The 15,296-nt window shown below is 38.6% G+C and overlaps 1 protein-coding gene across 6 annotated transcripts in view; it reads left to right on the forward strand.

The window, feature by feature from the left end:
* The window catches only part of ZNF148 (zinc finger protein 148), a 138,950-nt gene that overhangs the window by 20,332 nt on the left and 103,322 nt on the right, over positions 1-15,296 (forward strand). For 4 of the 6 annotated variants that reach the window (XM_061166977.1, XM_061166973.1, XM_061166971.1 and 1 more), the window contains exon 2: positions 13,980-14,060. The exons of 1 other annotated variant lie outside the window; for it this stretch is intronic. The gene's annotated coding sequence lies outside the window, so the exon portion shown is untranslated. Of the gene's footprint in view, positions 1-13,979; positions 14,143-15,296 lie in introns of all 6 variants that reach the window. One more of the 6 variants, XM_061166974.1, reaches the window with a different exon arrangement.

Raw genomic sequence — 15,296 nt, forward strand, 5'->3', positions numbered from 1 at the left:
ACAAACCATACTAGCTTTTCCATTCTTTTTACTTTCGATATATGTTACTGAATTTCTTGTTAGTAGCATATAGTGGGCCATTTCAGAAATACATTCTTCCAGTCTTTATTGATTTGTCTGTTTAGACCATCAACATTTAAGGTAATTACTGATAGATATTAACACCTAAATCTGCCTTTTTATTATTATTATTATTTTGTTATTTTTCCCTGGCTTTTTGTTTGTTTCTCTTTTCTTTCCATCCTGCAGATTACTAAAACATTATTTAAGATTCTGTCTTTCATAAATTGTAAAATATTTATTTATAGTTTTGAGTCTGTTTTGGAATAGATTTTGTAGTGGCTGTTGTAGTTATTACTAGTGTATATGTGACTTACAGCAGTCTCCTGGTATCAGCATTTTACTGCTTCAATTGTCGTGTGGAAACTTCATTTCTCATTTCCCTTTTTTTACCGTCTTGATGTAATGATGTAATTGTTGTAAGTATCAACAAGTATCAATTGTTGTAAGTAAATTTTGTTTCCATCATTAAGTATGATCTAGAAAACTAAGATGCAGCAGAAGATGGAGAAGCTCTGTATGATCAGCAAAAACAAGACCTGGAGCTGACTGTGGCTCAGATCATCAACTTCTTATTGCAAAATTCAGGCTCAAATTGAAGAAAGTAGGGAAAGCCACTAGGCCATTCAGTTATGACCTCGATCAAATCCCTTATGATTATACGTGCAGTGGAGGTGACAAATAGATTCAAGGGACTAGATCTGGTAGACAGAGTGCCTGATGGAGGTTTCTAACATTGTAAAGGAGGTGGTGACCAAAACCATCTGCAAGAAGAAATGCAAGAAGGCAAAGTGATTGTCTGAGCAGGCCTTACAAATAGCTAAGAGAAGAAGAGAAATGAAAGGTAAAGGAGAAAGGGAAAGATATACGCAACTGAATGCTGAATTCCTGAGAATAGCAAGGGGAGATAAGACAGCCTTCCTAAGTGAACAGTGCAGAGAAATAGAGGAAAACAATAGAGTGGAAAAGACTAGAGATCTCTTTAAGAATATTGGCGATACTGTGGGATCATTTCATGCAAAAAGATAAGCATAATAAAGGACAAAAATGGCAAGGACCTAACAGAAACAGAAGAGATTAAGAAAAGATGACAAGAATACACAGAAGAAGTGTGCAAAAAGCTTAATGACCCAGAAGACCATGATGGTATGGTCACTCACCTAAGAGTCCTGGAGTGTGAAGTCAAGTGGTCCTCAGGAAGCATTACTGTAAGCAAAACTAGTGGAAATGATGAAATTCCAGCTGAACTATTTCAGATCCTAAAAGATAATGCTGTTAAAATGTTGCACTCAATATGTCAGCAAATTTGGAAAACTCAGCAGTGGCCAGAGGACTGGAAAAGGTCAGTTTACATTCCAATTGCAAAGGACTGTGCTAAAGAATGTTCAAATTACTGTACAGTTGCACTCATTTTACATGCTAGCAAGATTATGCACAAAACCCTTCAAGCTAGGCTTCAGCAGTACACAAGCCAAGAACTTCCAGATGTACAAGCTGGATTTAGAAAAGGCAGAGGAACCAGAGATCGAATTGCTAACATCCTCTGGATCATAGAAAAAGCAAACAAATTCCAAAAAAAACCATCTATTTCTGTCTCATTGACTATGTTAAAACCTTTGATTGCATGGATTACAACAAACTGTGGAATATTTTTAAAGAGATTGAAATATCAGACCACCTTACCTGTCTCCTTAGAAACCTGAATGCAGGACAGGAAGCAACAGTTAGAACTGGACATGGAACAGTTGACAGGTTCAGTATTGAGAAAGGAGTGCATCAAGGCAGTGTATTGTCACCTTGCTCATTTAACTTACATGCAGAGTAGATCATATGAAATGCTGGACTGGATGACTTACAAGCTGAAGTCAAGATTGCTGGGACAAATATAAAAAACCTCAGATATGCAGATGATACCACTTTAATGGCAGAAAGTGAAGAGGAACTAAAGAGCCTTTTGATGAAAGTGAAAGAGGAGAGTGAAAAAGATGGGTTAAACTCAGCACTCAAAAAATGAAGATCATGGCATCTGGTCCCATCACTTCATGGAAAATAGATAGGGAAAAAGTGGAAACATTTTTCTTGGGCTCCAAAATCAGTATGGATGGTGACTGCAGCCATGAAATTGAAAGATGCTTGCTCCTTGGAAGAATAGCCATGACAAACCTAGACAGTGTATTAAAAAGCAGAGATACCACTTGACTGACAAAGGTCCATGTAGTCAAAGCTATGGTTTTTCCAGTAGTAGTGTATGAGTGGCAAGTTGGACCATAAAGAAGGCTGAGAGCCAGAGAATTGATGCTTTTGAACTGTGGTGTTGGAGAAGACTTGAGTCCCTTGGACTGCAAGGAGATCAAACCAGTCTATCCTAAAGAAAATCAATGCTGAATATTCATTGGAAGGATTGATGCTGAAGCTGAAGCTCCAATATTTTGGCCTCCTTATGTGAAAAGCAGACTCACTGGAAAAACCCCTACTGCTGGGAAAGAATGAGGGAGGGAGGAGAAAGGTGTGACAGAAGATGAGATGGTTGGATGGCATCACTGACTCAATGGACTTGAGTTTGAGCAAACTCTGGGAGATATTGAAGGACAGCGAAGCTTGGTGTGCTGCATGCAGTTCATGGGGTTGCAGAGAGGACATGACTTAGTGACTGAACAACAACAGAAAATTAATGATGGAAAAGTTAATGTGTTGTGTGTACCTGTATTTCTGTTTTTCTTGTTCAGAAAATTTTCTTCAGCCAGGGTTTGGGTTGCTAGTGACAGATTCTTTTAGTTTTTCTTCTCTTGAAAATGTATTAAAATTTTTTCCATTTATTCCTTGCTGTGGTCTGAATGAATTTCTCTGAAATGTAAATGTTGAAATCCTAATGCTCAGCATGATATTATTGGGAATTAGGTCCTTTGGGATATTTTTAGGTCATGGGGGAGAGCCCATGAGTGGGATTAGGGCTGTTGCAAAAGAGGCCCCCAAGAGAGCTCACTTGCCCCTTTTTTGCCATGTAATAATACAGTGAGAAGTCTGTGACCTGGAAGAGGACCCTCACCTTAACCATGTTGGCACCCTAATCTTTGGATTTCCAGGCCCAGAACTGTGTATTGTCACCTTGCTTATTTAACTTATATGCAGAGCACATCAAGAGAAACGTTGGGCTGGAAGAAGCACAAGCTGGAGTCAAGATTGCTGGGAGAAATATCAATAACCTCAGATATGCAGATAACACCACCCTTACGGCAGAAAGTGAAGAGGAGCTAAAAGGCCTCTTGATGAAAGTGAAAGAGGAGAGTGAAAAAGTTGGCTTAAAGCTCAACATTAAGAAAACTAAGATCATGGCATCCGGTCCCATCACTTCATGGCAGATAGATGGGGAAATAGTGGAAACAGTGGCTGACTTTATTTTTCTGGGCTCCAAAATCACTGCAGATGGTGATTACAGCCATGAAATTAAAAGACGCTTACTCCTTGGAAGGAAAGTTATGACCAACCTAGACAGCATATTAAAAAGCAGAGACATAACTTTGCCAACAAAGGTCCGTCTGGTCAAGGCTGTGGTTTTTCCAGTGGTCATGTATGGATGTGAGAGTTGGACTATAGAGAAAGCTGAGTACCGAAGAAGTGATGCTTTTGAACTGTGGTGTTGGACAAGACTCTTGAGAGTGCCTTGGACTGCAAGGAGATCCAACCAGCCCATCCTAAAGGAGATGAGTCCTGGGTGTTCATTGGAAGGACCGATGTTGAAACTGAAACTCCAATACTTTGGCCACCTGATGCGAAGAGCTAACTCATTTGAAAAGACCCTGATGCTGGGAAAGATTGAGGGCAGGAGGAGAAGGGGACGACAGAGGATGAGATGGTTGGATGGCATCATCGACTAGATGGACATGGGTTTGGACGGACTCTGGGAGTTGGTGATGGAAAGGGAGCCCTGGCTTGCTGCGGTTCATGGGGTTGCAAAGAGTCGGACATGACTGAGCAACTGAACTGAACTGAACATCCCACTTAGATTTAGTGTACAGGTCATTGCCTGCTTTTATAGGCTTTGGTTTTAATGGCAGCTTAATTTTCAGAGCCTTTCTGGTTGGCTTGGTTTATCTGATGCTGTCTGGACTCCCACTGGTCCTTGCTGATTTTACCTTAGAGAATAGAAGACATTTCCTCTTACCAGGTTTCTGGGTGTCTCCAGATGGGAGAGGATTGTGGTGGGGTCCTCCTGCTTGTATCCACCCCAAACCCCTAGTTCTTCCCTGACCTTGTATTTCTGGGTACATTTTAAGTTTGGCCCAACTGAGTTGTTTGTGCTGGCTGGGTTCGTAAGTTTTGACCACTTGCCTCTGCATCTCAAGGTGGAAAAAAAGAGTTTCAGATCATACAGGGAAGGAAGAGTTGCTTCTTCTGGCTGGTCTTTGTTGTTGGCTGAGCTTCTAGTTGCCCTCACTTACTTGATATTGCAGAGACTCCTGTTTAGTTTGGGGGAGGAGTATGATTATCTGGTCTACTTTCTGTTGCTGAATTGGTGGTTGGGAAATGCCAGTCTGGGTTGCTTTCTTCTACTGGATGTGGGGATGTAAAGCACCATGATGCCTTTTTTGTTTCTCTGGTCCTAGACTCCCAAACTGGTTAGCTGCCTTCTTTCCAGTTCTCATAGTTTTCTTTTGGTTGTCTCTTTCTGTTATTCCCATGGCTTATAGTTGTGCTTAGCGTGGAGGGGTAGGGAAAAAGAGAGCTATGCCATCTAGACTGGAAGTTCAAATTCCTTACTTTTTGTGAACATGCATCATCTCCACCCAGCAGGTTATTTCAACTTTGAAAATAATGGTTTATGGCCATGTGCTTTGTGAACTTTTGAGCACAGTATAAATGTTTGCTTCAATTATAAACTATGATATTGGACCCTAAAGAAATTTTTGGAACACCAGTAATAATCAGTTCAAGAGGGTGCCAGAATAGATGCTTGCTATTTTACTAGGCATGTATCACGTAAACAAATTTTGTGATATAGTTAATTAAAATGAAACTGTGAATTCTGGGTAAAGATGTGTTAGGATTATTTGTATTTAAAGTATTTAATAATTTCAGTACTAAGTAGTGTCCGACTTTTTGTGATCCCATGAACTGCTTCATGCCAGGCTTCCCTGTACTTTACTGTCTCCCTGAGTTTGCTCAAACTCATCTTCATTGAGTTAGTGATGCCATCCAACCATCTCATCTTCTGTCATCCCCCTTCTCCTCCTGCTCTCAAAATCTTTCCCAGCATCAGGATCTTTTCCAGTGAGTCGGCTCTTCGCATCAGGTGGCCACAGTATTGGATGTTCAGTTTGAGCCACAGTCCTTCCAATATTCAGAGTTGATTTCCTTTAGGATTGACTGGTTTGATCTCCTTGCTGTCCAAGGGACTCTCAAGAGTCTTCTCCAGCACCACAGATCGAAAGCATCAGTAATACATCCAGGTTTTTTTAAAAAACAATACTGAAAATGTTGTATTATGCAGACAGGTTAATCTGTTTCTAATTCATTAGTTGAAAAGGAAAGATAAGATAAAAGGTCCTGCTTTTTACATTCCCTGGTTTTCTAATTGAGAATAAATTGGCCCAAAATAACAAAATGTCCATTCTCTGTTAGTAGAAGAAGCCAGTGTTTCTAAAGGATGAATTAACTTGTGAAATATACTACTGCTGTTTATTCATTTGGCCACCCTACTCAGCATGTGGGATCTTCGTTCCCTACCATGTATTGAACCCATGGTACCTGCAATAGAAGCATGGAGTCTTAACTACTGGCCTACTAGGGAATTCCCAACTATTACTGCTTTTTAAAAAAAATCTCACTAACATATGGAAACAGTGGCTGACTTTATTTTGGGGGGCTCCAAAATCACTGCAGATGGTGATTACAGCCATGAAATTAAAAGACGCTTACTCCTTGGAAGGAAAGTTATGACCAACCTAGATAGCATATTAAAAAGCAGAGACATTACTTTGCCAACAAAGGTCCGTCTGGTCAAGGCTGTGGTTTTTCCAGTGGTCATGTATGGATGTGAGAGTTGGACTATAGAGAAAGCTGAGTGCCGAAGAATTGATGCTTTTGAACTGTGGTGTTGGACAAGACTCTTGAGAGTCCCTTGGACTGCAAGGAGATCCAACCTATCCACCCCATCCTAAAGGAGATGAGTCCTGGGTGTTCATTGGAAGGACTGATGTTGAAGCTGAAACTCCAATACTTTGGCCACCTGATGCAAAGAGCTGACTCATTTGAAAAGACCCTGATGCTGGGAAAGATTGAGGGCAGGAGGAGAAGGGGACGACAGAGGATGAGATGGTTGGATGGCATCACCAACTCAATGGACATGAGTTTGGGTGAACTCTGGGAGTTGGTGATAGACAGGGAGGCCTGGCATCCTGTGGTTCATGGGGTCGCAAGGAGATGGACACGATTGAGCGACTGAACTGAACTGAACATACTTTGTGAATTGTGTTGTTACTGTAGTTATAGAGAAATAATTGGGCTCCATTGCAGCCACTTGTTGAGGTATTCTCAGATTGACCTTAATGGCAGAGCTTAGATTTTTAATCAGGTTAGAAATCATTTCTTTTATGTGTGAGCACACCTGTACATTGGGTCTAGTGTCTTATTGAATTCTAGACGTATGTTCTAGACAGAGGAGATCTAGTATTGAATAAGATAAAATTATCAACAGATGAACTGGCTTTTTAATGGACCATTTATGTTTTTAAATGAAAATATTTAATTATATTTCATATTTGAAGTAATAATTCTAGTTCCCTCGTGTTACTTTTGGGTTTTAATAGTATTTTAACATTTTTATTAATAAAGAATTGACACTTTAAATAGCTGAACTTATTTTCAAATGGGTATTTCTGTAATCTCTTCTAAATTATTAGTGTCTCCTAAATTATTAGAGTGTAATAATTTTTATAAAAATCAGGTGAACTTAATTTTTTGTTTCTTTACATGGTAACCATTATTGAAGCAGAAGAGATTAAGAAGAGGTGGCAAGAATACACAGAGGAACTATAAAAAAAAGGTCTTGAATGAAGTCACTCAGTCGTGTCCAACTCTTTGCGACCCCATGGACTGTAGCCTACAATGTTCCTCTGTCCATGGGATTTTCCAGGCAAGAGTACTGGAGTGGGTTGCCATTTCCTTCTCCAGAGGATCTTCCCAATCCAGGGATCGAACCCGAGTTTCCCGCTTTGTAGGCAGACGCTTTACCGTCCGAGCCACCAGGGAAGGTCTTAGTGACCCGGAAAACCACGATGGTGTGGTCACTGACCTAGAGCCAGACATCCTGGAGTGTGAAGTCAAGTGGGCCTTAGGAAGGATTACTGCAAACAAAGCTAGTGGAGGTGATGGAATTCCAGATGAACTATTTAAAAATCCTAATAGATAATGCTGTTAATGTGCTGCACTCAGTATGTCATCAAATTTGGAAAACTTGGCAGTGGCTTCAGAAAAAGATCAGTTTTCATTCCAGTCCCAAAGAAGGACAATGCAAAAGAATGTTCAAACTACTATACAGTTGAGCTCCTTTAACATGCTAGCAATGTTATTCAGCTAGTAATGCTGAAAATCCTTCAAACTAGGTAGGTTTCAGCAGTATGTGAACTGAGAACTTCCAAATGTACAAGCTAGATTTAGAAAAGGCAGAGGAACCAGAGATCAAATTGGCAACATCTGTTGCATCATAGAAAAGGCAAGGGAATTTGAGAAAAACATCTACTTTGCTTCATTTACTATGCTAAAGCCTTTGGTTTTGTGGATCACAACAAACTGTGGAAAATTCTTAAAGATATTGAAATATCAGACCACCTTACCTGTCTCCTGGGAAACCTGTATGCAGGACAAGAAGCAACGATTAGAACTGGACATGGAAAAATGGACTGGTTCATAGTTGAGAAAGGAGTTCATTATGGCTGTATATTGTCACCCTCCTTATTTAACTTATATGCAGAGTACATTATGCGAAATGCCGGGCTGGCTGAATCTCAAACTAGAATCAAAATTGCCGGGAGAATCAACAACCACAAATTTTCAGATGATACCACTGTAATGGCAGAAAGTGAAGAGGAACTAAAGCACCTCTTGATGAGGGTGAAAGAAGAGAGTGAAAAAGCTGGATTAAAACTCAGCATTCAAAAAATGAAGATCATAGCATCCGGTCCCATCACTTCATGGCAAATAGAAGGGGGAAAAAGTGGAAATAGTGACAGATTTTATTTTCTTGGGTTGCAAAATCACTGTTAATGGTGACTGCAGCCATGAAATTAAAAGATACTTGTTCCTTGAAAGCTGTGACAAATGTAGACAGTGAATTACAAGCAGGGCCATCTCTTTGCCAACAAAGATCTGTATAGTGAAAGCTGTGTTTTTTTCCAGTAGTTGTGTATGGATATAAGAGTTGGACCATAAAAAATGGTTGAGTGCTGAAGAATTGATGCTTTCAAATTGTGGTGCTGGAGAAGACTTGTGATGAGTCCGTTGGAGAGCAAGGAGATCAAACTACTCAGTCCTTAAGGAAGTCAGCCTTGAATATTCATTGGAAGGAATGATGCTGAAGCTCCAATGCATTGGCCACCTGATGCAAAAAGCTGACTCATTGAGAAATATCCTGATGCAGGCAAGAGGAGAAGGGGGCGATAGAGGATGAGATGATTTGATGTCATCATCAACGCAATGGACAGGAGTTTGTGCAAACTCTGGAGATAGTGAAAGACAGGGAATCCTGGCGTGATGCAGTCTATGGGGTTGCAAAGAATCGGACATGACTTAGCGACGGAACAACAACAACTATCATTACTGTAGATAGCATTTTAATTTCAAATTTTATTTTCACTGATCTTATCCTTACTTCAAAGATGTTTATTTTTTTTTTTTTTTGACTCCCAGAATATTGTTAAGAGTAACATTAAATATATTTTAATTGGGAATGACCTCTCCTATTGTGCTATGTTAAAGTAAACATTTATTTGGGTGCAGGAGATCTGGTTGAATTCTTTGCCATGATAGTTAAGTGTTGTGTAACCATGGGTTCTTAATGTCTTCAACCTCAGTTTCATGATTTTTTTTTTTTTTTTAAATTGAAGGAAAATTTCTTCTCAATGTTGTGTTGGTTTCTGCTCTACACTGCCAATCAGCCATATTTATACATATCTTATCTCCCTTTTGAGCCTGCCTCTCTTCCCCTCTCCCCATTCCATCCCTCAAAGTCATCACAGAATTTGGAAGCCAAGCTGGGCTTCCTGTATTATCTAGCAACTTCTCACCAGCTATCCATTTTACACATGGTAGTGTGTGTATGTTAATTCTACTTTCTCCATTTGTCCCTCTTTTTTTTCTTCCCCCACTGTGTCCACAAGTCTGCTCTCCAAATCTGTGTTTCCATTCCTTCCCTGCAATAGATTCATGAATACTCTTTTCTAGATTACATATTTATGTGTTAATATACGGTATTTGTTTTTCAGTTTCCAACTTACTTTACTTTGTATAACAGTTTTTAGGTTCATCTACCTCACTAGAATTGACTCAAATTTTTTCTTTTTTATGACTGAGTAATATTCCATTGTGTATATGTACCACATCTTCTTTATCCATTCATCTGCCGATGGGCTTCTAGGTTGCTTCCATATCCTAGCTATTATAAATAGGGCTGCTGTGAACATTGGAGTACACGTGTCTTTTTCAGTTGTGGTCTTCTCAGGGTGTATGCCCAGTAGTGGGAGTTATATGGTAGTTTTATTCCTAAGTTTTAAAGTAATCTCCATACTGTTCTCCATAGTGACTATATCAACTTAAATTTCCACTAATGAAACAACTGACAGAAGATTTATTTCCAAAGTATATAAGCAGCTCATACAGCTCAATATCCGAAAAACAAAGAGCCCAGTCAAAAAATAGGCAGAAAACGTAAACACACACCTCTCCAAAGAAGACTTACAGATGGCCAATAAACACATGAAAAGATGCTCAACATCACTAATTATTAGGGAAATGCAAATCAAAACTACAGTGAGGTATCTATCACTTCACACCAGTCAGAATGACCATCATCAAAAATATACAAACAGTACATGCTGGAAAGGATATAGAGAAAAGGGAACCCTCTTGCACTGTTGGTGGGAATGTAAATTGATTCAGTTTCATCATATGTAGAATGGAGACAAACAATAGTCCCTTCCCAGGTAATTGTGTGTGTAGGATTTTCTTTCTTAACCAAGTGGATTGACTACATTGATTGTGACATTTTTAAGATTTTTGTCTTAATTTTTGGTGAAAGTAGAAATGGAAAATCATTCTAGAAAGACTTGGTTAGTAGTTTCTGGGATAGTAGGTTTGAACTTGGGGGGTTTCCTTTCCTCAGGATAGATCTGGTCATGAAAAGTACACTCTGAGGTCTAGTAAATGAATTTTTCAAAGCAGGTAGTGTAAATTAAAAGAACACATATGTCTACTTTGTTACTGAGTCGAAATTCTAAATGTATTCATAGAAATCTCTTGCCTGAAACAAAGTTTTTTCCTTTACTTTTTTTTTAAACACTGTTCAGAAAGTATCATTAAATCATAAAACTAAGAACTAATGTAAAAGTAGAATTTGACTGAATACTTTCAAATGTGATTTAATTAAAAATGCTAAAGAACTTGAAGCATTTTTCCTCTCAGATTCTTAAAGCCATCATGGTCTGGTGGTGGTAGTAGTGATGAGGAACAGGAGGGGTCAGCACAGTAGATTTTGGAGGGCCTGGTTGTGGTGGTGGTCTAGTTGCTCAGTTGTGTACAACTCTTTGTGACCTATGGATTGTAGCCCACCAGGCTCCCCTTTCCATGGGATTTCCAAGGCAGGAATACTGTTTCCTTCTCCAGGGGATCTTCTGGATCCAGGGATCAAATCGGAGTGTTCTGCATTGCAGGGCAATTCTTTACGCCTGAGCCACAGACCATTATGAAGGCTTTGGTTCTGCCACTTACTAGTTTTGTAACCTTTGGTGAGTTACTTGTAACATTTGGTCAGTTTTTTCTTCTTTAAAATGTAGATAATATTAGCACCCACATCATATGTTTGTTTTTTTTATTGAGTTAGTATCTGCAGAGATGTAGCAACATTATTGACCAAAGTCCAAAGCAAATACTATTCATTGTATTCTTAAATGTGGAACCAACATTAAAAGATCACTTCTTCTCTTTTGGAAAAGTAACAAAGGGAGAATTAATTGATCCCTGCTTTGATTTTGCTGTGATAAATTGCTTAGACTTCAGTTATAGCACTTAACACTTTGCATTATCATCACTAACATAATCTGTTGTATGTTTGTTTACTGTCCAAGCTAGATTAGGAACTCCTTTGGGAAGAGACCACAGTATTTTAATGCGTGTCTTAGAAATGTTAGGTAGTATTGCATATACATATCAGGTGATCAAAAATGTTGATTCAGTTAATGACAGAAATGTCTTGATTGATGACCTGCTGGTAAATACATTGAAATACCGTGGAAGGGTAGTAGCTAATGGTCCTTGCAAGAAATTTCATTTATTTCTTAATATGTGTTTTGTCTTAATTTGATTATACCTGTGCAAGTGATTATAATCACAGAATAATTAGCCAGCAGAGTCTTAAATCAGAAGAGGTGCTAAGCAGGAATATTCACTCACTCTATAAGTAGGGGAAGTGGTGCCCAGAAAGAGGAAGATCTTACCTGATCATTGGGCTTCCCTTGTGGCTCACCTGGTAAAGAATCCACCTGCAATGCAGGAGACCTGTGTTTGATCCCTGAGTTGGGAAGATCCCCTGGAGAAGGGAATGGCTACCCACTCCAGTATTCTGGCCTGGAAATTCCATGGACTGTATAGTCCACGGAATTGCAAAGAGTCGGACATGAGTGAGTGACTTGCACTTTACCTGATCATTAGGTGGTTGTCCAAGTAACTTTATACCTTTATTTTTGTATTTACAGGGTCTTAGTTTCTGGCCTGGTAGATTCTTTTCCTAATTCTTAGGGGAGAGGAGTGGCAGAGGAGAAAGAGGGATAGAGACACTTGGAAGGAGAAGTGAAATTGGTAGATGATGCTAAATAATTTAGGTTTCTAGAGACACAGACTCTGTGTGCTCTGTGAGTTAGGGAAAATTGTGTGTTAGGGAAAATTGTGTTTCCATGGTAGGAAAGGTTGTGATGGGAAAGACATTCCAAAATTTGTGTTTATAGATTTAGACTTTTAGGTTATATTATTCTGTACATTTGGGGGATGTGTGTATTTGGAAGTGAAACATGTTTCCCTTGCCTTCTTGCTTCACTATTTTTGTTTCTTTCTCTTTTAACATATCTAGTTATAGTTTTTGATGTGTGACAGCTTTAATTTAGGGCTTTCAATGAAAAGTGATGCAGGAAAGTAAGTAGACTTTTTGTGAAAATGTTTTCAACAGTATATTAGCATTTCAAAAACATTTGTCCAGCTGTATATGTTACCATTGTTATATGATGACATAAGTAATAACATCTTGGTTGTTGACTTGATATATCCTATCAACTTTAAAAGACTTCTAATACCAAAGCTTATAATTTGAAGATTTTTTATTTACTGTATATAGATAGAGTTTACCATGCCTTTTCTGTTCAACTTTATTCCTGTGAACTATTAGAAATTCTAAAAGTTGAATTTAGTAAAGAATGTACAATGGTAAATAGGAATGTAGTGCAGATATAATTTTGTTTTACTTTGCCTATTGTTAGTACTGTCTACTACAATAATAACGGTTCTATGGCTTTTATCTTTTTGGTGCTAATGCTATAGAAAGTACATATTTAAAAGTAGTTTTAGGTAATTGAGAGGAATGGCATATATGCTCTTTTAAATGCTTGGGAACAAAACTTTGAGGCAGGCAGTTAAGAGGTTAGTAGAAATAAGTTATTTTAAATAGGTTTTTTTGTTGTTGTTGATGACTAGTTTAGCAACAAAGCTACTGACTGGCTAAGGACTAGAAAATGCTGAAATATCAGAAAGGCTGTGGTAATCCCTTGATGAAATTGTGTTAAACACAACTTTGAATTAATATGCTTGGTTGTTTTCTGAAGATTTAAAGTTTAATTGTTCTGCTTTTATGATTATAATTTTATTGATTTGCAAGATATTTATTAAGCCCTAAAAATGTGTTTGAGTTATTACATAAAATGCTTAATTATTTCTGAATAAAGGTTATATTTGGCCTATTCTTTGTTTCTAATAAAATTCCAGGTTTTAGTCCTCATTACCTCCATTTCATATACCAGGAAAGCATATCCCAATTGCAGGAAAAAAATTACATATGTCCAGTATCAATGCAGTACCAACATAGAGTGTTAATTTTCTATATTAGTTGCTAAAAGATTGATTATAGCATTGCATTAAAAAATAATCTGTGGACGATTTTAATGTTATTAAACACCTTTGTCTTGAAAATTTTAAATACTTAACATTTTTGTAGTTTCAAAAGCAAATATGTTTTTAATACAATTAGACTTTTGAGATGAGGGAAATGTTACTGTGAGATTTCATCAGGAATAGAACTGTTTGAGTAATTGAGAACATCAACATACGGTTTTAGTGAAGTACATTTTGTGTCCTCCTGTTTTAAGATATTTATGGTAATTCTAGTTTATTGCCCTGATTTTAAAGAAATCCTAGTCCTTAGCTAGAAGTTAAATTTGAAAAAGTCCAGTTAATGCTTGGGTCCTTTTTTCATAAAATCATTCAACACTGATGGGTCATTACAGTTGCACTGTTCTAAGTGAACTAATATTATTTAATCCATGGAAAGAATTTTGTCTGATTTAGCACATTTTGATATAACTGTTATAACTATTTTATCTGGCTTTAAGAATGTATCTAATCATGATTTTTTGAGGGGAATAACCTGTATTTTTGTACTTTCATAGGCTAGAGGGAGGAACCAACAGCTTGGAAATTCGACCAAGTGATCTGGCGGGATGGGCATTTTCCTGACCTATTTTGTAGAGGTAATCTAGCGCTGTTTTCTTCACTGTTACCTGTGATTGATGCCTATATACTTGAACATGAACACGCCTGTCACAGCTGTTGGTTAGTACTCTGCTTTTCCTAGATAATCCCTTTTCTTTTATACTTAAATATTCCTGCAATGCAGGAGACCCCGGTTCGATTCCTGGGTGGGGAAGATCCCTTGGAGAAGGGATAGGCTACCCACTCCAGTATTCTTGGGCTTTCCTGGTGGCTTAGCTGGTAAAGAATCTGCCTGCAATGTGGGAGACCTGGGTTCAATTCCTGGGTCAGGAAGATCCCCTGGAAGAGGGCATGGCAACCCACTCCAGTATTCTTGCCTGGAGACTCTCCGTGGACAGAGGAGCCTGGCAGTCTACCGTCCATGGGGTCACAAAGAGTCAGACATGGCTGAGTGACTAAGCACACAGCACAGCATTAATATTACATATAGATGGACAGAGGAGCCTGGTGGGCTGCCGTCCATGGGGTCCCGAAGAGTCGGACACGACTGAGCGACTTCACTCTCACTTTTCACTTTCCTGCATTGGAGAAAGAAATGGCAACCCACTCCAGTGTTCTTGCCTGGAGAATCCCAGGGACGGGGGAGCCTGGTGAGCTGCCGTCTATGGGGTCGTACAGAGTCGGACACGACTGAAGTGACTTAGCAGCAGCAGCATGATATGAACATCTATACGTAGAAATAATTGATATTACTAGTTCTTTTTGATGAAAACCATTATCTTTTCTCACTTAACAAGATTATTTGCATTTCTCTTTTTTAGGCCCCAGGTCCCTTATTTTAGGAAGACCCAAAATCCACTCCTGTCTTGTTGGGCTATGTTGGTACATGTATTAGACCTGTGCTTTTATCTTTCAAAGTGAAAGAAAATTAAACATGAACAGTTTTCAGGGTATTTACTTGTGGCGGATATTCTCGTGTCGTCATTAATGATCATAACAGTTCTAAGATTCTCATCTTCACCAGACAGTAGCTCAAATCCAGTTCTTGATCTTGGATTTCCAACTCGTGGAACTGTGAAAAGTAAATGCTTATTATTTAAGCCACCTGGTCTTGGATATTTTTGTTTGAGCAAGAAGCCTTTTCTTAATCCACGTGTATCCATGCTATATGCCTGGATGATCACAATGAACATTCCTCTGGCCTTAGGAATGGACATTTCATTGATTCAGCCAGAGACAATTCTGTTGAATGGGAAACATAACTCTTTTTCCCC

Source organism: Dama dama, chromosome 19, assembly GCF_033118175.1.
Source record: "Dama dama isolate Ldn47 chromosome 19, ASM3311817v1, whole genome shotgun sequence".
Lineage (NCBI taxonomy): Eukaryota > Metazoa > Chordata > Mammalia > Artiodactyla > Cervidae > Dama > Dama dama.